The 26,512-nt window shown below is 38.2% G+C and overlaps 1 long non-coding RNA gene across 1 annotated transcript; it reads left to right on the top strand.

Annotated features, from left to right (window-relative positions):
* Positions 1-497: 497 nt before the first annotated feature.
* Positions 498-25,432, top strand: LOC125322565. Its single transcript, XR_007202083.1, has 5 exons — positions 498-596; positions 2,646-2,764; positions 3,217-3,337; positions 19,969-20,048; positions 25,282-25,432. It is a non-coding gene; the product is annotated as an uncharacterized LOC125322565 (long non-coding RNA).
* The last annotated feature ends 1,080 nt before the right edge of the window (positions 25,433-26,512 follow it).

Raw genomic sequence — 26,512 nt, 5'->3', positions numbered from 1 at the left:
GTGCACGGCTTGATGGCTGATGCAAGCTCTCTCTGCCTTGAAAGGGTAATTTAAATAATTACAGCGAATGAGGAAAAGGAGAAAAATAATCACCAGCTCCAACGAGAATGTCTGTGGGATAGAGAATATGTGACAGCAGGCTAAGGGAATAAACATTCAAAATTCTGGCATTATTTCACCATCTGTATTAAAGATCTGATATCTGATGAAATTTGTATGTCCCCAAAAGCTGACAGGTAAAATGCTACCTAGACGTATGTTCATAACAAAACACCTGATACATATGGATAATCAAGACTTAACACCTCTTTTTCCTTTTTTGTTTCTGCTGTATTTTTATATCTTTTAATGGGTTTTTTTTGGGGGGGGGAGGGTTGTTGGGTTTTTGGGGGGGTTTTTTGGGGTTTTTTTGGGGGTTTTTTGGGGGGTTTTTTGGTTTGGTTTTTTTGTGAACTTATATCAGTTATCACCATTAAGCTTGTCAGAAAGAAGTGGAGAGTGGGATAATATCCAAATCCATTACTTGCAAAAACATGTAGAAAACAAGAGACCTAAAAGGAGACAACTGATTCTTTTTGCATGGATGAAATCATGAGGTAAGTTTTCAAAGTCTTGCCCTGCAGATTAATTTCCACCAACTCCACTAAACCTAATGAAAATCACATCTGTTTCTAAATATTTCTTAGTGTGCTCTTACCCCTTTGCAGCTTCTCCCTATCACCTTCTGCAACTCTTTTGATCAAACCTCCAAGACCTTTCCCAAGAAATGTGACTTCTGATTGAAGTTTGTACAGGTAACAGGGTAAAAGGAAGTGTGATTTGCTAGTCATCTCCACATCCATCTTCCATCATAAATCACCTCTGATCTGAGCATGAAGCTGTTCAGGAAAGTAAAAGTTTAGCTTATTTAGCAGCCAAATTTTGTTGGCTTTTGAGTCCCCACTGTTCCTCAGGGTCATTGTAGTTGCATGGATGTGCATCACTTATCTTGCCATTTTTTGCCATTTTACAACAGGGAAATTTATGGGAGAAATCCTCTTATTTAAACTTAGACAAATCTTGACCAAGAGATAGTCCTCACTGTTGTGTTTTCCCTCATTAAAGGGACTGTACCTATTTTCTATAAAATAGATGAGATTTCAGCTTGGAAATTCCCATTAAAATCTCATTCTGTTATGTTGCATCTAACTTGTTATCAGGATATCTCTGAACAACTTTGCCAGTAAGCCGGAGATATGTCACTGACAGCAAGGAGCAGAGTGCAGCTTTAACACAGGGAAATGCTATAAACTCGCTCGATCAGATCAGCATCAGCAGTGACTCAGTCTACTCCTGTTGGACCCAGAGAGTACACGTGAACTAAACTTGCTGCCTTTACTTGTAACTATCCCTAAAAGGGATTAAGTTTTTAAAATCTGGCTACATGCATTTCAGATACTAATATATTCTCTTGGTTCTGTGCCTAAGTAAGATTTAGAGGAATTTGGAGAGCAGCTGGACGCTAAACTTTAGGAGATCCAGCGTCAAAGCAGGGCTCATAGTAACCCGCATGCTGTCAGTAAATCCTAATGCTCTATATTTAACCTACTATTAAAATTATGTTTTGTTATTTTTGCTTACCTTAATCTCAAACTTTGGTTTTTGTATGTTTGCAGAACAAGGCAAGCTCTTAAGGCTATAAAATTTGTCTCACTGCTTTTGTTTTAGTTCAATGTTGTTTTGAAGGCATCTGAAAGGGCAAATTAGAAAGGCAGGTATTATGTTTCGAGGAGAGAGTTATAAAAGTCTGAATTGCATCCCAAGTATATTTTACTCCTAATAATGAGAACTGGATGAACAGCATTTAAAAAAATATGAACCTGCCCCAACTACATCGGTTCAGATGTAACTGATCTAATGTAGTTTTCCAAAGAATAATTGATATTATATAATCATAACTGGCAGTTTATGTCTTGAAAGTGACACTTGACACTTTCCTGCTAACCAGTTTAGAATCATCAATTAAAACATCACTTGTGTAATGACATTTTAGTAACAAGTTTAATATCATAAATTATGACATCACCTTCTTTTATGGCATCGGGGTTGACCGAAAGGTTTTCTTTAGAAAAGAGAAAAACTAAAAAAAAAATGTACGAGGCCTTAACATTGCCTCTCATTTTGTCTTTATAAAAGGTACATATGTTGTGTTCCTCTGGCCACTGTACTCATTAGGGAGGATCTGAAAGCTGAAAAGCTACAAACAATGATGAAATAAAAATTGAGATGAACTTGCTTCAGATTAACACAGACAACCTCCCAGTAGATAGTAGTGTCCTTTGCATCATACCAATGAAAATCTTTGAGGAATGGAGAAGAAAACATGGGCATGCTCATGAAACCTGATGAACTCAATTATAGTGCAGTAATATTTCCTGAGATGTGATGTGAAAGTTCAAGATTGCATCACTACCAAGAGTCAGTGTTCTTTTTCTTCATGGTCAGTGGTTTTGAAGTCATCCTTCTTATATTATTCTTCATTGAATGGTCCAATTTTGGTGCTGGAGTCAGGTATTCAGACTCTTCAGGACACTAGATTTTATGATGACTGTTAGTGATTTGAGTCCTGAGTTGGCAATTGACTCCATTTATTCATGTCTATTTAGGCTTATGGAACCAGACAGGAGCCAGACCAGTCATGAATTGAGTTCAGAGGATTCCCAATTAAACAAATGTCTGTATGGATGTGTGTCTTTGTAGGATTAACTGCAAGGAGTCAAATATTGTAAGTATATCATGTTTTCAGAGCTGACTTTCTAAAGGCGCATGGCATCAGCTTTGCTCTCTTCCTTACAAAGTCAAGCAGAGCAAGCCATAACCAAGCATTTTCAAAATTTTTCCTGAATTTTTTTTTCTTGAAGCTGAATCTTTATCATGTTAAGTTGTGCTGAACTCTACTGGGACTCTATGCTGAGATGATGCTTATCTTCTAGTGCTTATAGAGAAACTTAGCCTTGTACATGCAGAACTCACAACCCTGTGAGTTCATGTGCTTCTCCCATGGCTTGCTTTTATATCAAGTTCTTGGTTTGGGTTTCAAGGGTTTGAAAAGTGGGGAAAGAATCCTAGATAAGAAGACAAATTCACTTTGTAAAAAACTGGACAACTGTTGTGTATTGACTGGGGTAGAAACATTTCCCTAAACAATCCAGAATAATTTCCCTTGCTAATTGCCAGACTGTAAATCCAGGATATGACAAATGGGTGCCACATGGCATATGAGCAACTGCTCCATACTCCGGATCAAGTGTCCAGTGCTCAAGAGATGGCCTAATTCCAGCAAGAAGGTGATAATTCAGTAAGTATGAAAACATTTCTTAAATTACACACAAAATTTTAAGCAAATCTATGTAAATTGACAGTGCATATCTTAGTGGTCTCCTGAGGATGCCATGATTTACCTACCCTCTTTTCTCAACATTTTTTCAAAAGTTTTTTTCCCCCATGAATATTTATGTCGATACCTCATTTGCTGACTGAATTTCCAATCTACTGGAATTATGCTTCCCCATAGTACACGCAGGAAAGGTGAGCTGTTAGAGGTGAGAAAAAGAGACTCCGTGACCTTTAGGAAATAGCAAGTGGCACTAGATAAAACCTATTCTGTGAGGGGTTACTTATGGATTGGTTGGACATAATTACCAAAAAATTATTATCTCACTGCAACAATTAACTTGTGGTAGGTCAGAGTCCAAATCTCCAGAAACTCTGAACTTTCACAAATTGGCTTTGCCCGTTGCCACTCTAAGGCGATGAGTAATTCTTAAAATAGGCGTGAGTGATAGAAACCACATAATTCGAGTTATGAGTATAGACTTATTTACAGCTGGCATTTTTTTAAAGTGAGTTGTAAATGTTACGGTGCTAGATTCAATGCTTATAAATGTGTTTCCTTGGTGATAAAGCTTTCACTAAGCATGTTATCTATCTGTGTTCTCTTATATGCGGACAAGAAATGATTCACTCTGTATGTTATAGGTCTTGTGCTTTAAAATTGAATCCTCTATTGACTAACGGCTGAGAAACATAGAAATCAAATCCACAGCTGTTTTTTCTTAAAAGTGAAGTTTTGGCAAAAGCAGCAAAGGCTTTAGTGCATTAGAAAAGTGTGCAGTTTTTAAAGTTGTTCCACTTCCTATTTTCTCTCTACAATACTCCCTGAAGTTAAGAGTTTTCTTGCATTCCATCTTGCAGTTTCAAGCAGAATAGGGCTTTGATTTTGCATGCCACTCTACTGCCTACTAAATGCAAAGAAGATGTTAGTTTGTGGAGATACACAAATTAAAGAAGTAAACACACAGAATTAAATCCTTCTGGGACAAAAAAGCAATTTATCTGATGACTGAGACAGTGGTGGTTGGAAATCTCTTCAGTGGAGATATAGAAATTACTTGGAAAAGGTGAGGTAAGACACAAAGACTGAGCAAAAACCTCCATGCACTGACAAATAATGTCACTTACATTAGAATGAGAAATGCTGGCCCAGCTGATATCAGTGGGAGTTTTACCATTCTTTCCACTTAACCTTCTTTTGTAAGTAAAGTAAGGGCTAGTTGGGCCACTGGATATATGTGAGTAGTTACTTGGTCATCCCTGTTTTACTCTGGCCTCCTATAAAAGGACGCTCTTGCATGTCATCAGCTCCAGCACCCAGGAGATTAGAGGGGTTATAACACAGAAGAGCAGGTACATGCAAAGATGCAAAGACAGAGGCCTGCTGCCAGGGAGACACTGCTGGTCCCAAAACACCCTCATCCTAGCACACATGACACGTTAGGGTTCGAGAACTATAAATAGCATAGGGTTATGTGCATTAATTGCATCATAAAGTAGTGGAGCCCCAAAGGAGACCTGGTCTCAGCTATACTATAACTGGGACAAACAATTAATGAGAGAGCTTACAAACTCATTAGGTAGGACAGGAGCAAAGTATTAATCACCCATTCTCTGTTTCAGACAAGTTTAAATATACCCATTGTTTACATAAATAGTCTATGGATTGAAGAGGAATGGATCTGACTTTTCCTTAGCCCTATTGCCCATTTCAGGGGTTGGCTTTTCTTTCCTTCTTGTTTACACCAGCATGAGCTCTGAAACCCCCCTTATTACACAGAAGTCATCAAACACATTTAAATTTGCTTTCTATCTCTAATTTCAACTTTTATTTCTATGGCTTAACTTTTTGACAGCTGGGTATGGTAAAATAAACCGTGAACTGTTCTGTTCCCAATGATCTTATCTTAATTCTTTTAAGTAACCTGCTGATGACCTTGCATGTGCAAAACCATTTTATACATTTTTTAAGAATGTTGGTTTGGGGGCTTCCAATAGAGTAAAGTTAATACAAGAACCCCTTCAAGTGGCATTGAGTTTCTGAAGCACAGAGAAGAGAGAAACCTTCTGACCCTGCAGCTTTGAAAACCTCTTGTTGGCCATTTAGGAAAAATGAGCCAGATTCAGACCTCCTTTGCTACTTGTTTAGCCAGCCATAGCCCAGGCTGTCGCAGCTTTGTGGGAAAATGGGTTCCCTGGTGTGTGGTAATGACCCCACACAGGTCTGAGCTCTGTTATTCCAACAGATACAGGCTTTCTGGCAGCCCTAGATAAATTCCTGTATCACTTATGAAAGCTGTCAAGGGCTGGCATTTCTTTTGGAGAAACCTTAGAGCATAGGGCCACCACACAACAGGCCAGCCCTGCAGAAACCCACATGGAGACTCCCAAGGTTACAGACTAGGGATGGCTTGATGTGCTCTCTATCTCATGGGCATGAATCATGTAGGTTCGTGAGAAATCTATTCGTTGCTGGCTGGGCGTGAACATAAATGTAAATATAAAGATCTTTCATGCCAGTCTTCAAGAGGACTAAAACCCCATAGCTGGCTCTGATTAGAGCCCTGAAGAGAGGAGGAAGTTGCAGTGCCTCCTAGAGCCCATATTGCTGCTTTTGGATTTGCTACTTACTGTCTTAGCTTCAGAACAACTTTTGCTGAAGCTGTTGCCCAGATCCTGATTTTGGCATTGTTTTGTCTTCACTTACACTGTTTTGTCTCAGTTTATCTTTGGAAATGTCCAGAAATGAAAGGGGCACCACTTTGTCAACAGTGCAGTGGACAGAGTTTGTCAGCTTCACTTTTGGTTGGCCTTGAAATTCCCCTTAATTAGTATTGTCATTAGATTTTCACTCATATCACCCACTCTGTCTATTCTGCCTAAATATACTATTTCCAAACATAATAAATCTGGAAAAATGTGCCTATTATTTTTCTTTCTAAATCCTGTCCAAAAAAAATGAACCAGCAGTGTAGTTCCACTATAGGAACTGCTGATTTTGCCACTTAATTTTCTCCCCCCTTCTTCCTATTTCCCTTTGTTTTTCCCTGTATCTCCAGGATACATAAACTCCTTGTCATTCTCACAGCTATGCAGCTGCCTGTCAAGGAATATATGGTAAAATTCCTACCATTACCTACTCCTTATGCTCAGACAAGCACTAGGCCAAGATCCACATTTGCTTGCCTAGATTTTACCCATTCCATGAAAAAGTTTGCAGTTTAAGAGGAGATGACACAAAGCACACCAGCTGCCCTCTGGCCTACAAAATTCCTCTAGAGCATCTCACTTGGAAAAAACACCTGCATCAGAACAAACAAACATAAGTGGATTGGAAAGAGTTTAGTTTCATCTAAACTGTGGCTGGATTTAGTAGAGACCAGCTTCCTTTTTGAAAATTATCTGAAGTGGAGTGAAATGAAAACAAGTATTCCTCCTGTTTCAGCCTTGTCCTAATTTATATAACTCAATGACATTACTAATAGAAAAGGAGAAAAGGACTTTGTATGTTCCTGAAAGAATTTCAAGAAGGCAGGTCCCCTGTCTTTTTATTTAAACATTTAAAAAAGTGCAAGAGTTGGAACATACATTATTGTTAGTATTTGATGTCGGTTTTGTCAATATTTGTGTATTTATTCACAATTACAAAACTGACACATTTTTTAGGTAGTATTTTCATTAGTGTTATTTCCTTCCTCCAGGCTGAAATATTTTAGAAAACATTTGCAGATCTGAGAAACAAAACAATAAACTAAATCAGACAAGGTGATGTTTACTTTTCTAGCAGGATGCTTTCCTAGTCATGGGTGATATTTTTAATTTTCTCACAATGGAGTTGTATAGTAAACCCCTTTGAGTTTTTCCTCAACCAGAGCCAAATCTCCAAAGCAAATTCCTTCTTACCATTATAATGTGATACTTCATTCCTGGTATTTCTGTTTATCAGAGCCTGATTATGAGCTAGGGATTATGAACTAGTTATATTTAAGACTCTAATTTGTTTTTTTTTAAAAAAAAACCTTCCTCTTTGTCATTCCTCATTTTTTGGTCTTCCTACAAAGATCTTTTAAGAGCACCTGAAATTCCACCAGACACCAAGGAAAGAACAATCGCAGGTGTTCAGGTGTTGTGAATGCCCAGCCATTCTGCTAACCTCTGGCTTTGCAGGGAGCATTGTGAACACCAGTTTTGATTTTAAAATATGCTGTTGCTTTGGCGTTGTTGGAGGAGGGGGAAACAAGTGAACATTATGTCATTTTTTATATATACCCATTGTACTTGCCTGGATTCTCCTTAGTTGATATATCAAGCCTTCATTAACTACAAGATAGATATGCTAATAGATACATCAGTTAAACCAAGTTGAGCTGAAGTGTCTTAGATAATAAAGCTTTGCATAAATTCTAATTCAAGCAATTTCATCAAAAAGCATAACAAGTAGCTAATCTGGGATAAAAATGTTTTTTATTTCAGAACCATGTTCTTCATAACATCCTTCACAGATGCTATAACGTTATTTTACTCTTTAGAAAAATATCTAACAACATGATTGTCTCACACCAGGCATAATCCCAGTGGAAATTAAAATTGCATGCATTTTCTCATCACTCTTTATTTAACAACTGGGAGACTTTTAATATTTGAAACTCAGCAAGAAAATTGTCTTGAAACACAGAGATTCCTTTGGGGTAATTTCACTTTTGTTTTGTGTGAACTTTAGCTGAGCAATTTTTTACAGTAATGTGGATCTGTGGATTGAATGGCAGTTAACGGGACTCTCTATATGTGCTTCACACCTAATATAGAAGAAAACATCTCAAGGAACATTTTAATAAATTAATATGAATCAGCTGGCCTTATTAATAAAGACGCTTTGTTTTAGATGTTTAATCATTTCTTTTAAACCCATACCACTGTGTTTAAAGATCAACCTGAAACTGACTGTGTTCCTGCATGAAAGGCAATACAGTAGTGACACTTCTCAATTTTCACTTTTTTTTTTTTCCCCCTGTAATTGAGAGGACATCTGGCATGCCCAAGACATCTAACATTGATGGGATTTAGTAATTTAGTTTGCTTGACTCAGAATAGCAGTATCCGAAAGGATGGCTCATCTACAAAATGAGCTGCTTGTTTCCCTTCAACAACTGAAGGACAAATGCTTGCAATGCAAAATAACATTACAATAGGCTCTTGCAAGTGGTCATAGAAAAGTGACAGTGGATTTAGTAGGGTTGATTCTATCAGCTGATTTCCATTAAAACCTTTTTATTTTTGCCTGTAATCGTCCCTTGGGAGATAGGCTTGCTAGCAAGACACCCCTGGCTATCACACAGTGGCTTCCAATATTCATTATTGCTCATGTCTCTTCTGCAGATTGAAGATTCAGAGGTCAATAAGCACCTTGCAGAAATACTCCAATCACATTCAGAGAATGTGATTGTTGCACTGCCTTGCATTGGGTATCATTGCTTGTTTTCACGTGTTCAACAGAGTAACATTGACACTCCCGTCATTTTGCTTGCACTCTTGATGTTTCCATCTTTAGCATTTCTGAGACAGAGTGAGACCTGCCAGTCCTTATCAGGAATTTGGCGCCCTTCTCTCAAATGTTTCTGGCAAAGTCAAACCAGCAGTGTCCAAGGCCTGTCTTTATGCAGAACTGTACACTGGAGTTGAAATTAGTGCCACTATGTTCAAACACAATTTACTTGTCAGTTTGGATGATTTCACACTAAATTATATGATCGGATATTTCTTTATTTTTAGTATTTCACTCTTACTGTAATATTTTAATCCTTTTCTGTGTGTCTTAATCACAACATCTTTTTCTTCCATTAAATGTCTCAGGAATTTTGTTTTCTAATTCTTCAACTGAAAAAGAGTATCTCAGACCTCTGAGTTGTTTCAGGCATCAGATCTACCTCTCCACTGCATCTTTAGCAAGACCAAACAGAAACAAAAAATACTTTAGTCCTGTGCAGAGATACAAGTCAGTATTTGTCAGACCAGAACATTTATCATCAGACTCCATTTCACTGGCACAGTGATAACCTGTGGGTGTTTTGGAAAAGTCAAGTTTTTCACTTTGAATCAGTATCAGAACTCCTAAAAAGTCAGAAGCTCATTCTTTTGTTTGTTTTGGTTTTTTCTCTGCACCTAAACTGAATACTAAGATTTCAGTAATCTGGTAATGGATGGAAAGACTATATCTCCAAAAAAAAGAAGGTTGTTGGTAGACTTGAGGTAATTTCTGACCATTCTTGTTATCTTTGTGCCACAAACAGGGGCACTGAGGTTGTTGTCAGTTACTTGTGTGCAACCCAAGAGCACCTGGAGGGCCACTATAAACCTGTTATTGTCAAATCTCATAATGTTCAACCCACACAGTCACATGTGCAAGGTGTGCCTTTGGAGCAAAGTTACTTCTACCTTCTGCCCAGGCGACAGGCTCTGCTAAGATGGGCTGATTTTACATTCTAAGCTTTTGAGATTGAGTTTAAATTGGTTGAGGCCAGCATTGTCTTTGTTCTGTTTGGTCAGACCCCAGCATAGCAAACACCAGCCCATGATCTGGTTCTAATATAAAATGGTGTTGTGGAAGGCTAGATACCCATATCAAAAATTAACTATTTCCTACTGAAAACCCCTGTCATCACCTTGTCCGTGCTCAGGATTTTGGTTTGTGTCAGTCATAGGTGACTCTTAGCAGTGTCCACAACACTCACCAGATTATTCACCAAGGCTGCCAGTTATTTCTGTTTGCAGAGCACCTTGGTTGCCCTTTTTAAGATCGCACCTTTCATTATTGCAATCTTCCAACTCTATCAAAGTCATCATGATTATTTCCTAGTGTCTGGTACACCTGTATTAGCATGACTGAGACAAGTACATTAAAAGATTTCCCTTTTATAATGCAGCCTGAATACCAGTATTCGAGGAACAAACAGTAATCTTATTGATAGAAGTTGCTTGTGCGAGACACCATTTTTTTTTTCTTACTCTCTTTCTATTTTAACAAGGGCAATCAATTTATTTCCACATTTTGTTGTGAGATTTTGCCTTCTGGGTAAAGACCATCTTTTATCTCCCCTTCTCCCCCTTTTCCCAAACCTTCTTCTGTGCTGGGAAGATGGAATGTATATGTGATACCCTTTCAGAAAATATATTCATCATATATTACAAGTATTGTCATTATGATGTATTAATGTAATGCATCATCAGACAGCTGTCAGGGTGAAGAGTTATTACCCTAAAATAAGTTATGATGAGACACTGAGGAACGAGTTGAGAGCATTTTTGGGTTTTTTTCTAAATTAAGGACTTTTAAAGTAAGTTTTAAAATCTCTTACCTTCATGAAGTGGTAGAGTTAGGAAGGTCACGGAGAAGAGGACTTGAATCAGAAACACCAGGACTCATAGAATAAGAATGTAATATTTTTTTCCCTTAGGTACTTTCTATGAGTTCTGCAAAGTTTTAGTTTCCAGCATAGATGAGTGTTAGTGGGCAGCCAAAGTCATTTTAATCAACCTGAATCAGACTTTACTGTTTATCCTTTAAAGAAAACAGTCACCAAAGCATGAAGAATTGAGCTAAAATAGGCAAACTGTGTTAAAATGGTAAAATAATAATTGCATTTTAGTACAAAAGGCTATTTCCTTATACAGGTTTGTTCCTGTTTCCTTATGCAGGTGTGTTCTGTGGACTTAGCGTAAACCTGATAGCAATACCCTGGAAAAGAGAGAGCTTTTCAGCAGGTTTGCACAGACTTTGGATCAAACCCCTTCTTTGCATCATGTGGTGAAGCCATGAAACTTGGCACATTTATAGCATTGTAACATAAAGCCATCTGTGTACAAGTACAAACTTTTCCTTATTGCCAAAGTGCTTAATGTAATTACAATCAGGCTTGCTTCTCCTCTGCTCACTTCATCCATATGCTGAGATGGATGAAAACTTGCACTGGTAAGGATCCCACAGCATCTGAGTTTGTGTGCTGCTTACAGCAGTGTGCATTGCTAACCTTGTAAATCTGAGGCACTTTTGCATTTTAGGAACACACATAAACTTACAGGATGTCTTACAGGAAAAATGCTAACAGAAATATGCAAAAAAAATCAGCCTGGATTTTTTTCTTGCTAGCAACACAAGACACCTGGCTTAGGAGCTCAGTTGTTCTTGCTTCCCTGTATAGTCCATTTGAAGTCAAGAGGTGTCACACAGTTTGGATGCCTAAGATGGGAATTGCTTTCAGGAGACAACTTTTACTCTTTGCTGGATGGAAAAAAAGCGCAGAGTTCCTGCTCATCTTCTTCACCATCTAGAGAATATTGTACTAATCCTGAGTGTTGGCAAGCAGCTGCAAAGTAGTTGCTTCATATTAAAATTCAATCTATGTTGACTTCAACTGTGTTCAAATACAGTGTTATCCCATGCCATTTATTGTATCCTTGCATTTCCTGTGTCATGGTATTTGCATGCAGTTTCTTTAATCTGGATGTAATATTGGTCAGTGTAAGTTAAATACCAAGGTTGGTTATAGGTTAATGAATGCACTGTGCTTGCTGCTGACTGACATAATTACTGATAGGAGGTACACTGAACTTGACCCTACAGCCCACAGACATGTACTTGACTTTATCAGTGGAAATAGTATATCCAAAAGGAATACTAACGTTAAAAAGAAACATATGCAGTGCATGCATTTGCAGCACAGGGAGTATGTGTTCAGGAAAAAAAATTGCTGAAGGCAAAAGGTGGTTATGCCAGGAAAGTCCATAAATTTCTCATCCTGAAGGAAAACAATGATAAGCCACTTGATCTTGACCAATTTTAGGAAAACAGTTTAGTTTATTACCTAAAATGAAGATGTGAAATGATTGCCAAACTTACGCAAGTTATCTCTACTCAAAGTCCTTTATAAACTCAGCTGCTATGAATATAGGAAAATCTTTTTTTCTTCCATAAGTCTCAGAATGGCTTAATCATGTATAGTGGCACAGATACATTGGTTCAAGCCAAATTTATTTTGATTCTTATAGAGCAACTGCACTTTGCAGGTGCCAAATAACCAGTTTCTGCACTTAAAGAAGGTTTTACTGGCTCTCCATTAGGATCTGTAAATATATGCTTTTGGTTAAAAATGTAGTCCTCTGTATGGACACCATAACTCCATCTCAGATCCAGTAGGGATTGGCTTTTCTAAACTGAGATGTAAGAAAGGGACAAGATTTTAACTAGTCAAAAATTGTATGTCATGTACTCATGATCAACTAATCTGCTTAATGGAAGAAGGTGGGCCCGATCCTCTGTAGTGTCAGGGGGATGAGCTTGTAGGATCACCTAGTGAAACACTGGAATTGAGGGAAGATCTGTGTTGGTATCTGTAGTCTGCTGATAATTATTAAATTTCTTAATCTTGTGATGCTGAAAGAAAGGACTTCTGACCCATGCTGCAATTGTTAAGAGGCAAGTAAGTCTTTCATTTGAAGATTTCAATGGCATATTGTCACATATGCTACAAATTAGAAGTTGAAGTGACTTTGGTGTGTAGATGTTGGAGTTGTAAGGGGTATGCCCAAACTCCTGCCCCTCTGCGAGCAGGGTTTCACTCAAAATTAGTGTTAGTAGTGGTGGTTGCTCAGATCACCAGTTAAAACAATCTTAGGTCAGTACATTTTAAAGGAGGTAAAATATCTTGGAGAGACCATATGAAATCTATCATGGAAAACCACTGATAACTCCACATCTTATTAGCTTCAATTAAGTATTTCCATAGGGAACCATGGAACTGTTTAAAGTCATGATGATACACACACATGTTGTTCCATCCAAAAAAATAATCTGTTTTCCAGATTTCCCAATAGCCAAGCTATTTTGTTATTGTTTTTTCTTTTCCTCCTTTTAAGAGAAATAATTTATAAGAATTTATCTAGGGCTTGCTACAGATTTAAAAGGAGAAAAAAGGTTTCTTCTGTCCGAGTTTTAAATTATACGCATGACCAAAGATAAATATGTTTTTTATTTATAACTGTGGATAGATGCCAAACAAAGCCTTTCATATGACACACCGCTGCTGTAGTAGAGGAGCACTTAAAACAGTTCCAGTGAAGTTAGGCCCCAAGACTTTCATGCAACTTCACGCAAAATGGTTAAGACCTTTCATTTATTTCTTTTCTTTTTTCTTTTCTTTTCTTTTCTTTTCTGTTTTTTTCTTTTCTTTTCTTTTCTTTTCTTTTCTTTTCTTTTCTTTTCTTTTCTTTTCTTTTTTCTTTTCTTTTCTTTTCTTTTCTTTTGAACATCTTCAAAGGTTACAAGTGCAACATGCTTAGAGGATGCTAGGCTTCCTCCTGTCAAGCTGAGATGGTCTGAAAACCACATCGAAACATGGGAGAACTGCAGCTACCACATATTGCAGATGAGGGGTTTTTCTTCACAGGCTGTAGATCTCTCCTGCCCTTCCCTGCTTGGTTGGTAACAGTTAGATGTTAGATGAAGGTTATGAATGGAGGCTGGCAAAGCAAAGGATTGGTGTGCTGGTTTGAGACTGGGATGGATGGGCTTTGACAATACTGCTGGATAGGAACACTTGTGTAGCTAATACAAACAATTTGTAATTGTCAGAGCTGGAAAGTAAAAACATGATTATAAACCATGCCTAGGATCAACTTACTTCAGCTTTAAATGATTTAAAAGTCTAGTGTCTGGAGCTGCATCTTACTTGCCTGTAAAACCCCTCAAAGAAGACTTACAGAATGGTATAAGCATGTGTCTCCTTTCTTGTGCATTTATTGTGAAAAGTAACCCTTTGTCTAGCTGACAGGAGACAGGTTTTTAGGACAGATGTGAAGCAAAGACATCCAGATAAGTCAAAAAAGATGGAATTTTCCATTTTTAATAGAATGAGACAATTGCCTGGTAACTATAAGTCTTAGAAACTACTATTTGTTCTTGTTTTATGCAGGGAGAGGCTCTGAATAGTTAGGTGCTGATGCATCTTGGGCACCTGGTGGCTTTTTCTGTGCCAGCTTTGGAAGTTGTTTTTCTGTGGATGTGAAGAAAGGCTGTAAAGGATGCAAACTTCTCTGAAAGAAGGGAAGTAGCAAAAGAAAGCATCCTCTGTTACCTAGAGCCTGCCATCATTACGCCTGACCCTATCTCATTATCCCCTGATATCTGTAGCAGACGATGACCTTTGATGACATGGCACAACAGTACTCAAAAGAGATGCCTTCCTTTTAATTTTGGCTCCTGAATTCTAAATGTAGGGACTTCTTCCCCATGCTGTATCCAGCCTTCTTTTACTCAAACACATGTACACAAATTAAAATGGTACTAAATACTGCTCAGCAACGCTGTTTAGGTATGAGGTTGCCTTTCTAACTTTGCTAGAAGAACCTCTGTCTTCCCATCACTTGTGAGTCTGGAGTAGGCTGGAAGCAACTAATTTACCATGTAATAAGATAGGTTCCTGTTGACACAATTCAAGGGCAAAACTATTAAGTCATTAGGGCTAATGTTGTAACATTCTGATACAAAGGCATGGCCAGGGCCTTTCAGATGTACCTCTGACCTTTTGAGGATTAAGTTTCTTCGCAGTTTATTTTTGGTATTTGGAATCTGTCTTTTTTTGTTTCCTTCTGCTTCACATGCATTGATCTTTGGTCTTGTGCAAAGTACAGCTTGGAGAGCAGCTCCTGCAGTCCTGATTTATCCCAGTTTTATCAAAGATAAGAATTTATCAAAGAAGATAAGAATTCATCACATTCTTAATCCTGCAATACTAAAACTACATCACGTATTCCTTTGCTCGGCCCTGCCCATGTCACAGCTTGACTCATGGGACTGCTGGTAGGAGGGAGTCAGGGAAATAGAGGTGGCTCTCAGGATTCTTCCACCAAATAAGAAGGTGAGAATTGCTCAAAACAGTCTATCTAGATGTCATTTAAATAGAATATAAAAGTGTCTTGCTATAGCCCTCTGATATGTTGACAAAGTAACTTTTCTCAAATTTAGTAGTATTGCTAATAACCAGATGATTATTTCAACCATTGTAGTCTCCAGCTAGGCAGAAGCTCTGCACTTGCTTCACTTTCATTGTGAAGGCTGTTGAGTAAGTCCTATGTCTGGAACTTATGACCAAAATGTTTTAGAGCATATAGAGAGGCCAGTAACTTATATCAAGGCCTGAGTATTGTTACCAAAGCTACTCAAAATAACGCATTTTTAAGACATTATTTAACAAGGAAGGCTCTTTTTGCGTGATGCTTTTGTTAGTTGTATAGAAATGTATTCAATGATGTGGAGAATTCAACAAAAAAAATCTGAAAATGTTTTTATTTATAATTTGATTTTTAAGTCTATCTTTCTTATGCATTTAGCTTGCCCTTTCAAATTGCTGGAAAGGGTTCTCTCTTGAGGAAGAATTAGCACCATTCTCTAGAAGAACATTTGGGAAGCAAGGCATCCAAGGAGTTTGTGGCAGGAAGCTGTGGAATGTTATATTTCATTAATTTCTGACATATTTTAGTTTTGCGTTCAGTCTTTTAAAATGCGATGATGCTGAGGAGATGTATTTCATGGAGTTTTGTTCAATTTTGTTTTATCTTTGCTTTCAATGACTTAAAATACAACAGTGATGGAAAAAAGGAAGTTGAAGTAAAAAAAAATCTGCTCTTAAAACTGTACATGCCAGCATAGGTCTGGAAAGGATGCTCATGGCTGAATTAATAAACTCTGACTGTGGAGGTTTCAAACATGAATTCTGACAGACCCTTCACTATGACAATACTAGTGGGAGTCACAATAATATCATCTGCTGCTGAACATTGCTAGTATGTGAGTACTGTTGTGCCAAAGGTTAATATGCCAGTTTTATTTCCTTCTCTCTACAGCTATAATTTAAATGAGTTGCACGCATAAGTGATGTTATATGCATAGGGTTTTGCATTAAGTTTGCTATGTCAGATTTGTTTATAAAAATCATATTTTGAACCACTTGCCCAGGGGCTCCGTTCTGGGAAGCTGCAAGCTGATTTCTTTTAAAGAGGCAGTTTTCATTTTCCATGGATTTTCAATAGAGGTTTTTGAGCTCAGTTTTAAATTCAGCACTTGCCCAGGTTTACAATTATGTTTAATTACTTAGCAACAGAGAGTCTAATCTAGTTTTACATGTGTGCCACATGACCCTTTCCATACCTTACTGGGATTGGAAGGGCCGCCTTCCTCTCTTGGGGAAAATTGCTTCCAACATTTTGGAGACCATTTACAATGTTTTTATTCCTATACTGCGAAGTTAACATTGCCCATAAACCTAATAGTCACACAGTAGTTAATAAGGGGCAGAAAGTTTTATAGTCTTTTCCACAGTTGTTAAAATCTTGCTACTGTAGTTTAGTCCTAGCCACACAAAACCTATCAGTTGTGAAAAACAAGATGCTCTATGTTGGTTTATTCTTGGAAACCAATGGAAGAGAGGACCTTTCTTGAGAGTCTAGCTGAACGTAATGAACTTGGGGATTATTTAAATTGCTTGGCTTGTAATATAAACACTCGAGGGCTTGCCAGCAGTGTACCTTCAGGATGTGTGACTTTTCTAAAAAAAAACATTCGGGATTTTTTTTTCAGAATCCATTGCAATTAGTGGCACTATGGCAAAGGATGATATATTAAATTGCCTTTCAGTGAGAGGAAGTAGAATCCATTAATGATGTCGCACACATATTTTTAGTCAGGTTCAGCAAAAATAATTTTCTATCTGTCTTTCTATGTTATGTAAACTAAGAACATTCCCAGGGTACCAGCTGGATTGTCCTTTAGGCCTTGTAGACCTTCAGAATGGTTTTGACCTTCTTCTGATAGAGGAGATGCTGATGTTCTCAACTGCACCAGCGGAAATGAGGTACTACTTAGAGTTGCTGAGATTTCTAGACTCAAACCTGAACTGAAATGGCTCAAATACAATTAGGGATTGGCTACTAGTACCTCCTGGGTACACACTTATTCTTGTTCCTTTTACTACATTGACAGGGAACAGGAAAGGCTAGAGCTGGGACAGAATAGTCACTGAAGGAGTGTCAGACAGGAGCCACTCTGAGAAGGAACAGTTCACAAATTTCTCTAAAAGGGAATTTCCTTTGCATCTGTTAATAACTAAACAGTTACATTAAAAAAAAAAAAATCCAGCCATTAATAACCCAAAATATCTTCTTAGAAGGTACTTGTTCTGCTAGGATGTGGAAAATGGGTATAGAGATTAGTACACAGTAGTGAAGAGTGGGGGCAGAGAGGAATAAACAACAGTTTATTTGTTTCAAAATTGAAATGCTATGGACACTGTGAGCTTTTAAGAACAATGATACTGTCAAAAAGTATGCTGTCTAAAAGAGCAGAGTTCTAATTACTTGGCTCCTGTAACTGTACTTCAGTGCTTAAAATGTGATTTCCTTTAGATTTCATCTTCCACCTGTGTTGCCTGGGATTGCAGATTGCTTTCTATTACATTTCTAAAATGCATTTCTCTACAGATTACCTGTGCATACTTTGTTGCTTACATCCTAACATTGTTCTCCCATGCAACCTCTGAGAAGAGGGTGGTGCATTATCTTGGATAAGTTTGGCACTACCAACACACTGGGTTTGCATCCTCTGATAACTGTGGGCAGTCAATGGAGTAGGATTCTGTGGGTTTGGTGTTGAATTTAGTGGGACTTTTAAATGCAGGGAACAGATATTTTAACAATGATAGAAATGACAGTTATGCTGTGTTAGTGGTGGGCAGGTGCTTTAAGGGGAAGAGTCTGTGCATGGGGATAGAGCTCTACTCTTACTTCCCTGGGCACTGTGCCAAAGTATTACCCAAATACCATGCTACAACCAAAGTCTAAAAAGGAAATGGTACTATTCACTCAGTATTCACTCAGTCATTTCTGACCTGTTGCATGACCACACTACTGGATTAATTTTGAAGTACATATATGGGAGTACCCATGTAATTATCTGTCTAAAAATACAGCACTGCCATTTCTGGGTTATTTTTTAAAGAGTGGTTGCATAAAACTTAATCAAGAGGCTTAATACACTGTGCCATGCTCTTCTTTGGCTGGATTGTTACTGGGAAAATAAACTTAGCATTGCAGTGGTTGCAATGCCTTCAAAGTCTGGCCAACTCAGTGCTCTGGATGTGATTCTGCACAACGGGAATTCCTGTAGGCGGCAGGCTGCATGCTAATGGAATGGGAATGGGTAGGAAATAGAAGCAGGTCCTTGTGCCTAACCCTTCCCACACAGCCTGATTTCCTTTCTCCCTGGGAATCTGCACACCTGGTCTGGTGCCAAATGCTTTCTGCTAAACCATAGGAGTAAGCCAGAACATCCTTCTTGGTGCCTTGGAGAAGCTGTGGGAGACAGAGGGAGAACTCCTTCCCTCAGATGCTCCTAGACACCCTAGAGCTATGTAGAGCCTTCAGCATGGGTCTGCCCCAAAGGTACAGTCTGCTGCTGTCTGACAGGCTGCTCCTATCAAGAAGCATTGCTCTGGAAAGCAGACTTGTCTTTGTGCAGTAAGTTTGTTCTCCTTGATCCCAAAACCATTGAAATCAACAGTGTTTTAGTCAATTTCCACTGATTTCTATGGTCTGGAGATTAGATTTCACTGCCTTTTCAAATCTGAATCTCAACAATTCCTTACTGCCTCACTCTGGATATTTTTTCCCTACTGCAGGATAAAAAGATGCTATTTAATATGACGAAATCTAAATAACTGGGCACTGTGCATGGAAACTACAGCTCTATTGTCAGCCCCATTTCACGGACAAGGAAGCTGTATCTGAAATCATACCTCCAAATTTCAGCAAAGCTGAGAACAGATCCAACTTTCATTCTGTAGATATCCTAATATAAAGAAATTTTTCCGCTTCATTTTAATTTGCAAATATTTCCAAACATCTTCCCTTATGCACAGTCTCTTCCAAATACAGCTGTGAACTGTTGCATTGCTGTTTTGGTATTTTTTAAAATTTTCTTTTCTTTGTTAGTTGCAGTTATTAAGAGTTTGTGAGTAAATCGATTATGGGTAAAAATATACTTATAGATAATTGAGCCTTTTTATTCTTGTTTTGATTGAGATAGAATAGTACAGGGAAAATGCACTGCTATTTCTAAATCTGAAACGAGGAATTTTTTTTCAAAACTGTGCTGACTTACAAGCTTCAACACTCATAATTTTAACTAAGAATTAGTCTCCTTAAAAAACAGACTGAGACCCTTTTCAGATTTTCCATTACCTGAGAAGTATCCTTAGCTCACCAACCAGTCAGGGAAGGCAGTTGGAGAACAATATTGTAAGTGACATTTTAGAATTGCGGTTTTTCAGTATTTATCAACCACTGTATTTTCAGCTTGAAGGTACCAATGTTTTTGTGTCACATAATAAATTACAGAATGTTTACATGCAATTAGGTATGTGCCTAAGGAGGAGAAAACACTGGGAAACAGGATTTTCCAGAGGCAGTAGCTAGTTCAGAGGCCCAGAGCCACTGCAGTAGCTGTTGTCAGGGAGGACTGAGTGGCAGTTCTAATTACCATTGTCTACACAGGTTTCTCATAGGAAGATACAAGCTGTCATGATCCCTTGCCAATCACATGAGAACTGACCTAGGGAGAACATCAACTGAAGGTGAGTGTACATATCCAATAAATCCAGTCCCCATTGCATTAGCTTATTTTTAGGATTGTCCTGAAAAGACATTCAGCCTGTATCATAAAACCTTCAACTGAGCAAAAAATACACAGAATGATGATGACTTTAAATTTGGGTTCTTGCCCTCTGGGGCATGAATTCATAGTGCTTCAGATACGATTTGATAATGTACTGGATGCTGAAAGAACAGAGAATCTCTAGATGGGTTCATAAAGGCAAAGCATTTCTGCAATGTCGGCACTCTCCTAATCAAAGGAAGCAAAATAAATTTTATTCTTAATTTTACTGCAAATGTTATACTTAATTTGCAGTGAAACCATGCTCTCTTTTAAAGATATTTCTCAGAAGCAGAACATTTAAAGTTAGCATGTAAATTTATTCTTGCATCTCATACACCTTTTTCTGATTTTTTCACCTTCTTCCATTGAATGTATTAGAGTCTTGTTCTTGAACATAGTTTCGACAATACATGTGTCACAAGCAATGATGAATCAAAGAAAGAAAGCATCCAGAAAGGGGTTAACTAGACAGGTAGGCCCTCATCAGCATCACACTCTGTTCCATAGCTACAATAACAGTAATTGAGTCAGACACATGGATTTTAAGTGCCTCTTAAAGAGGAAAGTTAGGGAGAGACACTGTGGAAAGAAAATTATATACTGAAATGTGGCATCTCCATTTTGCAGCTGCCGACCTTCCTCTGTCAGTGGCCACAGCTGTTGCCTTTTCTACTAAACTTAGCAGGGGATGGGTGAAACTAAAGAAAAGCAGGGCAGGCACTTCAGCTGATAAGGGGGTGTGGGTCCAAGTCCCCCTGTGTAATCAAAAGAAACCTTTGGTAAGCTTGAACTCTTGAGAGACAGGGGTTTTTTTATGAGTGGATAGAAACTCATGCTGGGGAGATGTGTGCCTGCCTTGTGGGTGGATGCACTCTCAGGATGCTCCTCGAGGCCCTTTGTGCACTAGTTAGGTTTTCTCCAGTTCTACTGTTTTGCCACTTGTGTTTTGTCCATCTTGGGCAGCACACTAGCTCAGCATCATCTTTCCCAGTGAGTGAAGGAGAATATTTGTCCAAAAAAGGAGGAAAACTAGTCTCCCCTTCTGCTGCTCGTTGAATATGGTCTTTTAGCATTTGGTCCTCAACTCCAAAGCCAAACCTGGTGGATTCCAAAACAGGAGTGATGAAAAGTACAGGCTTGTTATATCAGAGCTTGATGTCACTCATACCAGCTTTTAGTCAGAGTCTTTCTATACTCTCACTGAATTTGTGTGGTTGTTTTGGTTGTTTTGGCAGTTTTTTTAAGTGTCAGCTTTAGACAGGATGAGACTAAGTAGGAATATTAACTTTTTTTTCCCTTCCTTTGGGTCGTAGAAGAAAATGTGGAGACATGACGTGACATTAAAAACAAATGCAAAGACTGAAACAAATAATCCATCATTTGTGATTTACTTTTTCAGCATTTTTTTTAAAATAAAGTCTTAAGCTTAAAAGCCAGTTCTCTGCTCTTTGATCTGCTGCCTTGGGATTTTTGAGTGCTTTTTCTTTCCATGTGACAGTCCCCTGCCAGTGATGATTTGGGGAGGTGAACAAAATGCAGATGTAGATAGTTTAAGACATGTTCCTGCCTCTGTTCACATAGTCTGAAGTAATCTGGGCCTTGGTCATGAAGGGTGTTTATGGTGCAAGGGTCTGTTGTGTAGCATGGGAGGACTCCTTAAGGTCACAAAATCTGGTGTGGTTTTGCCCTATAAGAAACAGTCCTGGGACAGAGTTACCTGCTGAATGTCTTTCACCTCAAAGGCAAGCAGTTGGTTCCAACACAGAAGTTGGGGGTGATTTAATGTGAGGTGTGGATAATCAGGAGAGAAATGAGAATATAATGGCCTGACAATAGACATACAGCCCTGTACTTATGGACGAGCTTCACTCTCTGCACCAGGCACGATAAAGCTTGCTGATAGTGAACTATTGTATGAGCCACTGACTGCAAAGAGAAGGTCCTATGGAAACAGGAAATGTGGATGTTTGTGTCATATACAGAAAATTTGGCCTGGCCTGCATGCCAGATGATGTCCTTCCATCTGGTGAAGCTGAAGATGCTGAGAACAAGGAGAGGAGGAAGGGGACCATACCCAAGTTAGATCTAGGCACAATGTGTAGTTGAATGAAATAAAATATTTCTTGAAAAATGATTGATGAAGGCTAGAGCTCATAACTCCTGCGGTAATTTTGTCACTTTTATCTTCAGGGTGGAGATCACTACATGCCAGGCTGCATTCCTTCATAGCATCTGAATCATTCTTATTGTCTCCACAAGCTGAAAATGAGAAACAGACTGGCAGGAAAGTTAAAATTTTCAAGGTGGAAAGAGCAAGGAATAGCCTGATTTGATTTTGTTTTGGTTCCTTTTTTTAAGATTAAATGTTCCTGTTGCCTTTTTGCAGATAATACACTGTATTTTATGATCCCTTTGTTTAAAACAAAACTATAGTTTCCTAGATTTTGAAGATAAGCTAGAGCACCTGAATTAAAGGGCTTTCTTCAGTGCTGTCTATATCCAGCCTGGCTTTCCGTGAGCTGCACGAAGGAGAAATATTTCCAAGGCACCAGTGGTTGCCATATCCTGTATGCAAAAAGATTCCATAAATGTCTGAAAACAGATGGAATGCAACTTTGGAGGAATAAATGGATTTTTAATTTTCTGAACATTTTGGATTCCATCTGGTTGAAGTAACTAAGTGACCTACTAGAATACTTTTACCTTTCTTGTATAATAGATAGAAATACAGCTTGCATTGCTATTGACTGACACATTCCCCAATAGTTCATGGGGTTTACTTGCTCATACATTTGCTTATTTGTAATTCTTTTGCCTGTATGTCAGGGGATACCTAATGCAGCTCTTCCCACATGACAAATCTAAATGTTGGCCCTCTCTTGGATCATGATTTATCCTTGCAGCTGGTAAGGCGAAGCTCTGAACCACCTGCCTAAGCCCACCTGACAGTAGTGGGAGTCAAAAGAGCTAGAATACCTTAGACTTATCTCCTTATTTTTTTTCGCTTCAAGCATTGGCACATGGCAAAAAGAAAAATAAAATGCTCTTAGTTTTCTGTCTTGCTTAAAGACAAAGAATGAGTAAAGGCTTTGTGTACAGGCACTAATTAGGTGGATTATTTCTGTTTATTGTTTTTTGTTACTGCCATTTAGAATGTTGTTAAATGAATAAGAGTAAATACATGTGTTTTTTTAAACAGGAAATGAGCACTTCTCTATGAATAGGAAATACAGGCAACTTGAACTCACAAGAAAGAAGTCATAAAATATACTAGTCGATATAAAAAATTGATGACCTAGGTTTATGGAAAAGACCAATTTTGTGCCTTTCACCTCACTGAAAGGTAGAAACCAAATCTATTCACCCTCCTTGAGAGAGAAGATGGGTCTTTTAAATCACTAATTTTAAGCTTGTACTTAAAGTTGCACTACTTGTGAAGTTGATTATTTATGATTGCCATGTTGCCATTCAGAAAATTCTACTGAGAATAAGTATTTCCATGCTGATAAGTTCATGACTAATGGTTAGTAGGATATTGACAATGTGTTTGGTATTAGTTTTCATACTTTTTGGCGCTTGGGAACATTGCTCAGGGTTCTTGCTATGAATATGGATAAAACATTCCAAGGAATGAGGAATAACAGCTTTTTTTTTTTTTTTTTTTTTTTTTTTTTTAAGGGTTGTTAATGAGACTCTTTTCCACTTCTGGAACCAAGTATATTTGTGTTTCATTAAAAGCTGTTACATTTTAGGATCACAAGTTTCAGTCTAGCACAAAGCCTGAAATCATTGAAAGTTTTCCCTTTTGCCTGACACATTACTGCTGTGTAAAAAGTGTGTTTGCTCAGTCCTTAACAGGACAAAATATAGCATTTCCACTGCAAACAACGTTTATATAAAACTCTGGTCACCATAACCCCATAATTCAAAGTAGGCTTGTTTCTTCTCCCTGAATTTTGTGATTATGAACTTTCTGAGGGCTGGCAGGAGCACACATGGGTTCAGCCAGCAAAATTCTGGACACGGTGCAGTCATGTTTTGAGTGTCTTTTGCTGGGGTCCAGGAATAAGCTTACCTTGTATGGCATTGAGAAAATTGAATTCTCTTTTGCATTATACACTTATGTAATTGCATTACTGTCTCTGAAGCCTTTTTGCCCCTATAAATGATTAAAACTGTTCTTACACAAATTTGGACTTGGGAGACACTTGTAAACCTTACACAGAATGTAAGTGGCTGAAAGACTCGTAGCTGCCAGCATAAAGGATTTGCTGTTTTGTGATTTTCTAGGAGTTTAGAGTTTTCTAAAGAGAAGTCTGTATCCTGCTAATAGAACTCATCACATGCTCTCTCATTTGTATAATTGAGAAAATTACGAATATAATGAAAACAGCTCCATCTAAATAAGTTCTCTATCCACAGTTAATAAAATAGTATCTGCCCTCAGAGACCTGGAATTTCTCTGCAAATGCTTTTAGTTAAACAAAGCATTTTGTGTACCTACAGTAAATTTATTTTTTCATTATTCATGAAACAACTTTAATGTCACTGCTGATTTTCCTGGTAGGATGTTCAACTCCAGCATACCAGAAGCTCATGCTGAGTTGTAGCTGAAGATGTCATTCACAATAAACATGAGCTGCTGTGACAATATGATGGCAGAAGGTGAAGAATCTCTTCTCTTGTGCAAGGGCATGCATGTGTCTCTGTGTATGAGAGAGAAGGAAAGAGATTTGATTGTGTTTACAAGATTCATTCATGGCACAGCAGGTAGTAGTCACATTGTAATATTCACCTTAACATAGCTAATTTGATTTTCAACCTGGTTATCATGCATTTAGACATAACGATACATGAAAATATATGCTCTAGCAGTGCATTTTAAATAAGGTTGCACACTTTAAGTCGGAATATATTAGAGGTAAGCATTGATTTTTGCAATTGCAGGAGTCCTGGAAAGCACTAGTCAGTGTATGTTACAAAATTACCAAGAGGAAAGTGAATTCCAATGGATAAGTCTCAGGCATTGTTACCATTTCTGGGCTGAGCTCAACAGGATGGGTGTCCCCATATTTGACATCTCTAAAGATACACAAGTTTTTCCATTTTAGAGCTTCACATACTAATGGAATTTCATTTCTGAGTTTCAGGTTGTCTTCTAACTGGAAAATGAAGAGTCAAAAAGTCCTGAGGGCTTTCTGCCCTTCTCACTGAAAGGAAAATGAACAGCCTGGTCATAGGATGAATGTTGTCTTGGGTCACCATCAAGATCCTGACCTGCCTAAATGATGTCACACAAGGAAAGAGGTATGATGATGTTTGTGAAGAGCAGAGCCTCATTACTGCATCCTGGAGTAGCCTGAGAGATAAGGGCATCTATCAGCAATTTAATTATAGTCGTAACACACTAGCCTTCATGTGAGACAAAAAGGAATCTGCTGTTTGCACTGTGAGATTTCAAGCTCAATTTAAATCTAAAGAGAGTGGACGTGGTTGGGCATGATTTTGTGAATCACCTTCAGCATGTTTGCACAAACAAAAGCAGGTATAATTCTCCTGAAGTCAATAGAGTTGAGCATGTTTATATGAATGGGGCATTTGGCCCAAATCCAGTTGGAGTCTTTGCACTATAACACCTCTGAATCTTCAGAGGTTTTCTTAGAGTCGTTAATATTGAGTCTGTATGTACCCAAGGTAATTATCCATTATTGCTTGAGCCTGGCCCAGGAATTGTTTCACAACATGTTGCCTCATGGAAACTAGGAAAGTAAGGGTGCTAAAAGGAGAAGAGTGTGAAGGAAACAAAGACAGTGGGGTGAGATCCTCTGATGGTGTAAATCAGTATCACCTTCTGTGAGGCTCTGCCAATTTACACCCTGTGATGCTCTGGCCCATGATTATTAGGAAAGTATGTTGTTGATATGCTCTATAATGGCTTCCATTACCAGCCCATGCTAAAAGAAGCAGCTGGTGAAAGTTATGTTTATGTTCCACAGATGGATTGGCAATGGCAGACACATAGCTCTGTGTCTGGTAAACAGGTGTTTTACTTTATGTTTGCTAGCTAGCCATAAGAAGTCAGATGCTTGGTGAGGGGTGTAGGCAAAGAAGATCAGTTCAGTTGTTGAAAAGGAAGAAGCAATGCTTTTTGGTTGCATTTTATTTTCTTTTTAAATGGCAAGTAGTGTCCTGAAACCCATCCTGCCTTTTATCAGCATAATCTAAATGACTGGGAAGAAAAATTAACAGAGGAACAAAAACCCCCAAACTGGTATTGAAGTGATACTATCTCATCTCCTTCCTTTCTTGCCCATTTTCATCAGGAGAAGGAAGCACTTTGGCTTCAGATGAAGTAAAAACTGCTTATAATACAGTCAAATC

The sequence above is a fragment of the Corvus hawaiiensis genome, chromosome 3 (assembly GCF_020740725.1).
Source record: "Corvus hawaiiensis isolate bCorHaw1 chromosome 3, bCorHaw1.pri.cur, whole genome shotgun sequence".
In the NCBI taxonomy this organism is placed as follows: domain Eukaryota; kingdom Metazoa; phylum Chordata; class Aves; order Passeriformes; family Corvidae; genus Corvus; species Corvus hawaiiensis.
This window is presented reverse-complemented; position numbering and strand designations above follow the sequence as displayed.